Source organism: Lycium barbarum, chromosome 3 (genome assembly GCF_019175385.1).
Source record: "Lycium barbarum isolate Lr01 chromosome 3, ASM1917538v2, whole genome shotgun sequence".
Taxonomy (NCBI): Eukaryota; Viridiplantae; Streptophyta; class Magnoliopsida; order Solanales; family Solanaceae; genus Lycium; species Lycium barbarum.
In genome coordinates, this window is record NC_083339.1 from 3,699,272 (window position 1) to 3,705,279 (window position 6,008).

The window sequence follows — 6,008 nt, forward strand, 5'->3', positions numbered from 1 at the left end:
CCCTTCTGATTTTGCCTCCCCATTAAAATGGTTTGGCCTTCCATTTCACAAACATGGTGGTTGCCTCCACCTCATTGTGACATTCAATCATCCCGTAAGAAATCTTACTCTCAAGCCATTCCTTACGTTGTCGTTGCCCACTGGCATGCCTTGCTCTAACATTGGCATCACCGAAACGTGTAGGGCTCAAAATTTGTGGTGCTAGCTCGTCTCCCGTCGAACATAGCACCTAATCCTGCAATCCAAGCTTGCCCCATGTTGTAGGCACCAAGCCCACTTGTCCGACATGGTTTTTGAGGGTCTCACTTTCCATTCATTTCAACCCTTAAGATGGCTAGGCATCCATCATCTTTCCCATAACGTCCAACCCTCGAAGGACGCTTTCTAATGCCCTCAGGCAATACTCAAGTCCATCCATCCTGGAAAGACACTCAACTGATGCGTCTGTCACATCCCCTCTAGGATCTCTACGATCAATCCCAAAGTTTATAGTCCATGGCTCGTAGCTCTCCACAACATAGTTGCTCGACCTGACAAACATGGCCATTTTCCTGACCACCCGACTCATCGGCATGTCCCCTTTCTCAACGGGAGCCTAAACTGTTTGAAAGAAAATTTTTTTGTTTCCTATTTCCCCTCTTCAAAATGGCCAACAACTCTGACTTGTTGCATCACACGACCGGACAATTTGAACCTACAAGTTTCTAATGCAAGTGAACCCTCTGGAACGCTCGCTACCTTCACTTGACATTCTAGCCAAGTCTATGCCTTGCTCAGCAAAGCTGCTAGCCCACTGCTAACAGATTTTCTGACTAACTGATAGATCATCACAATCAAGAACATTTTAGCTTCAGCTATCCGTTTGTCCCTTCTTGGAATAACATCCTAACAGTATAAGCGCGCCGGTGCAATAAGCTGACCATCCTCTGATGGTGCAAAAGCCAACCAAACATGCCTCAATGGAATCCCTCTGAAAACAACATCCACTGCATGGAAGACATCCCCTGAAGATACGTCAATCAAACTAGGATGCCCCAAAATTAACTCCCAAAACACAGACGATGGCGGAAACAACGGCTGTGAAATAGCCTGACCCTGAAAGTCGTAGTTCATGGCTGACAAAGCACATTCTAGCCATAATACGCGCAACCAATCCCTTGTAACCAGTAGTATCGGGTTCACCCGTTCGACTGGCACGAAGAATATCATTCCTGCTTTGATGTGATCTCTGCACTGACATTCAACCAATGCTCTTAAAAAAAAATTAGCTCATGGGAGCTGTGAACATAACCGTGGCTTCACTCGTCTTTCTGACCCTGTCCAGATCAACCTTCGCCAATGGCTTCATTTCAACCCGCGCTGCAATCCACTATTGCTAATATCAATCACACAATATCAACTCAGCATCACAATGCTCACCCTTCGCTCCGATACCAACTGTCACGGGCCGACTCCTCCTAAGCGGCAACGGCACACAACTAGCCTGTGCGGCGCCCGCAATCCCACCTGACTACAAACCAGTCTTTCTTTATCCCAGGTTTTCTTGGTACGACCCCATGCCTATGATGAAGCTTTGCCTCAGAGGCTTAGCTTTCCTTGTGCCGCCCGTTTGATGTCAAGGCGTCAGCCTTGTTTTGCTATCATACTCTTGTGGCGCATTTCATATGCTGGGTCTCGTCTATGCGCACCCCTTGGGTTGGCTACGGACATACATGTCCCTCGCCTGGCACTGAGCGTCGCTTCTACGTGCACAGTCCTATCCTCAAGCTTGACACTTGCCTTGTGTCGCGCCCGAGTAGGGCAACTTCCAATCCTTGGCCTTTGTCAGGTGCGGTCCTCTTTCATGTGCCTATGGTGTCCCATGGCATTGGCAAACATAGCCTTCGCAACATACTTCCATCCCTCGTAGTGCAGCGTCACCCCACGACTGCACGTCTAGGCTAACGGACCCTTGCTTGCAAGGCTGAACCCAAGCAAAGCTCACAAGTCAATACACGAGGTTCTTGAGTGGTGGCTCGAGTAATCAATCGGCACGGAGGTCTTTAACATCTATAAAAATAGCCCGCGGGGCATAATCAGTTCCTACGTCAAGCCTCCGGCACTCGTTGTGTGCCCAACGCGGCCCGCAGGCACGACGCCGCCTATAGAGTCCCCTAACTCGTATGGATACCTAGGACACTCCTATGAGATGCCTAGGCAGGCCCTTGAGGTCCTCCCTAAAGGTTACTCAATTAGTGCGACTGGCCGACAACACGCACGGGGAGGCTGGCTGAGCTGTAGACACTTCTGCCCCCCTTATATATGCTTTAAAAAGAAAAACCCAAGTTCTAGCACTGGACATCATTTTGCCAGAGAATCACACTTGGCCTTTCTCACTATTACGAACTCCAAATGAGGCTCCGTATGTTCCTAACTCTTTCTCTTGACTTCCTTCACTCCTCCATGAAGTTTCACCTCATCCCCATACTCGTGGAACGAGTTATAGCCTTCGGGAGCTTTGACACTGACACTGCTCCTTGGCTAAGTCAAGCCCTTAGGTAAACAATCTTCAAATGATGCCAAACTTGGTAAGAACATTCCATAACATCCTAGAAAGGGTACTCTCACCCTAAATCCCAAGATTCTATCCATAGCTCAGAAACGCACGGGACTGACACTCAGGGTCACGTGTTGCCTCGTCCACCGACGGCCCATGGGCTCATCCAAGATCCTTGCTAAACTTTCTTGGCACTCTTATAATATGCGATAGAGCATCTCTAGATGCTTATTGACTCTTGCCCGTCAGAGCCCCTTGTCGGTGCACGTCGCCCGCGCACGACTGACATTGCCTGCGTGCGCGGCTGACACTGCCTGCGCGCACGGGTGACACTGCCTGCGCGCACGAGTGACACTGCCTGCTCGCAGCTGACGCTCATCTGCGCACGTCTCCTGCACGACTGACACTCGCTTGGCCCACCTGGGGCGCGCAGGGGTTATGGGCGCCAAGGCACAACGAAGGCAGCCCGTAACAGTAGGTCTACTGTCCTTATGAATTTTATAAGCTCTTAACCAAATGTGACTTTGTATCGGATTTGCTAAAATATCACAGTAGATGGCATTTGTGGTGCTACATTGCTGAAAAGATTCTGACTCCTAAATTTAAAGTTTCAAGCTAGTTTGTTGGAAAGCTATTCAAACAGTTAAGTTCCAGGTGGAAAGGGTTACTTTATGTTATTAATTACTTTATGGAATTGAATAGTGTACTTGTAATGTTCGCTCAAAAATTTCAATTTTAATTAATATAGACATTTCTATGTTCTTATTTCTTAAAACAAAAAATTATCTAAATCAGAAAAAATTATCTAAATCAATCGTGATCATTAGGCTGACCTTGAGCCTATATATGTTTCCCTTTTGACTATTTATGTTAACTGATTTCTGATAATATGCCAATATAGGAAGAAGCATCGTCTGTTGATTCTCTGAATCATGTAGTCATTGATACTGCAACACTGATGGCAATAGTGTTCTCCATGGTAAAAAGTGACTACACAATGAAAGTAATTATAATCTTTTTCCGTATTCTTTATTATCGGTTTAGAATCAGCCAAGCTCGTAACGTTTAATTCTTTTTTGCATGTAACAGGAAAAAATTGTTTCTTCCCTTAACCTCACTTCACCTTCCGGAGAATTGGATAGCTATTCCAGCATGTGGTTGTTGCGCCCTTACATAGATGATGAAATCATGCATAAAGCTTGGAAACTTGTCCGCTAACTCGTTCTATAGCAGAAAAAGCTCTACTGTATAGTTTTCTTTCTGGAAATTTGCTTGAAGCCGTAGCAAAATGCCGTTGGGAGATAAGAAAAAAAGACAGACGAAAGGAAGTACCGAAAATTATAGGAGTTTTAGGGTTTGAAGAAGGTTATGATATTGAAGATTATTAATTATTGGTTCAAGTATGTAATTGTGTTATAGCAGTGAATCAAGTGGATTAACACATTTACTTCTTTCTTTTAGGAATTTACGCAATGATTTTTTCGCTTTCACTTCAAACACTTGCTGATAACTAGAGTCATTCTTTGATATACGCTGGCTATGAGTCAATTTAATAGAGTTTGATCATCTTATAAAAGTTATTTACATTTTCATTTAAATTGTACAATTTATACACTTTGGAACATTTATACAACAAGTGAGAGGGTTCTACATGGTGCAACAAACTTGAAGAGTGCTTCACCAACAAATATTGATATTGGTTATAAAGCTCGTAGACTGAAATGGCAAGGAAAGATGCAATGACCACATCACAACTATCCCGATTAAGAGCCAACAAGAGAAACCAAAAGGCTGCATCAGAAGCAACCAGATCTTCAGCAGAAGGAAGCTCCAACAAGTAGTTAATGTAGGAAATTTGTCACATTTAGGGTATTTGAAACAATGTCTTTAGTATATGTAAACTGCAGCAGTGCTGTCTAGCTAGACTTATTATTATGCATTACTGTTGTGCCAATGACATTAGCAATGGTACTTTTCGATTTGTGGTAATCAAATTTGTGCCAATACTACTCTTCAATTTATGCCCCTGAGTCAAACATGCACGGGGCAGATTAACAATAGGATTGGAATATAGGCAGCTGTGGCAGTTGTGCCATTTCAAGACAATAAATTTCCTCAAAATACTCAACAACCAAATAAATGGGACGGTTGGAGTCAAATACAACCGATTAGGCCATAAATCAAACACCACATCGGGTGAATTCAATTCCCTTCATTGATTTCACCTCATCCAACTTCATCAAATTCACTTAATCTTCCATTTCAACTATCTATAAAACCCACTAACCTCATCCCCATTCTCTTCATCCCATTCAAATTATCCCATTCACTTGTTAAAACAAGTTCATTCAACCTAAAAAATATTGGCATATTTCGAGAAGAAATTAACATGGTCATACGTAGAAAGTGATGATTTCGTACGTTTAATTTAGCATCCATGTTTCATTTGTTATTTTTATTGCAATAGTTTAGTAATTTTTCATGTTTTTTTTTGCAGGTGCTTCCTACTAATATTCTTGATGTTCTACCAACCAAAAAAACTCATGCCGTTGTTGCTTATGGAGAAAATTTTTACACTATGACCTACAAAATTGAAAAACACGCGCGCCTCTGTCTCGGGTGGAAAGACTTTCTGGAATCCGAGCAATTGACGGAGGGAGATACACTCTGTATTTGGGTCTGCGAGTGTAAGTGCCGGGAAGGCATAGGATTCGATGTTCAAAAGAAGGAAGAGGAAGAGGTCATAGTTGTTGACTAGGTCTCTATTTTCTTTTCTACGTATGATGCTAGCATTTTAATGAACAACTGCTATATGTCTTTGCTGATTTATATTCATGTCATATTTGCGACTAATTCACAACGCCAAACACAATCCAAGTAATTCACAAAATCTAATAACCAAAACATTACTACAAACATAGAAGAAAATCTTTGTAGGAACATTACAAACAGTAACTAGGAAACAATTAGACTACTCAAGACAGAAATAAGAGATAATACAGGCAGTAACAACTATAAATCGAGAGACAAGGAAGAAAAAAATTGAACTAAAACAAGAGAGAGAAACGGGGGAGAAAGGAGAAGAAAGGGGAGAGAGAAACGGCTGAGAAAGGAGGAGAAATGAGAGATTTTGGAATTTTTGGAATTGGGGTTTTAAATTTGGGGTTATTAAAAAAAGGGTACGTTGGAGTTTCCATGTAAGCAACAACACAACCCTTCACGTGCCCAGTTTGCGTGCAGCACACACGAGCTGCCATGTAGGCAAAAGGTGCTTATGTGGTATAAATTCAGGGTAGTTTAGATAGCCAATAGGTACAATCCCTGGTTTAAATAGCCATGAGAAAAATGTGATAAAGTTTAGGGCTATCTATGACTTTTGCTATAATATAATATATAGGGGTACTCTTCTCTTATGCGTTGAAAGAAAAGGTCTATATATACTCTTCTGCAGTTTACAACTGTTAAAAGACAT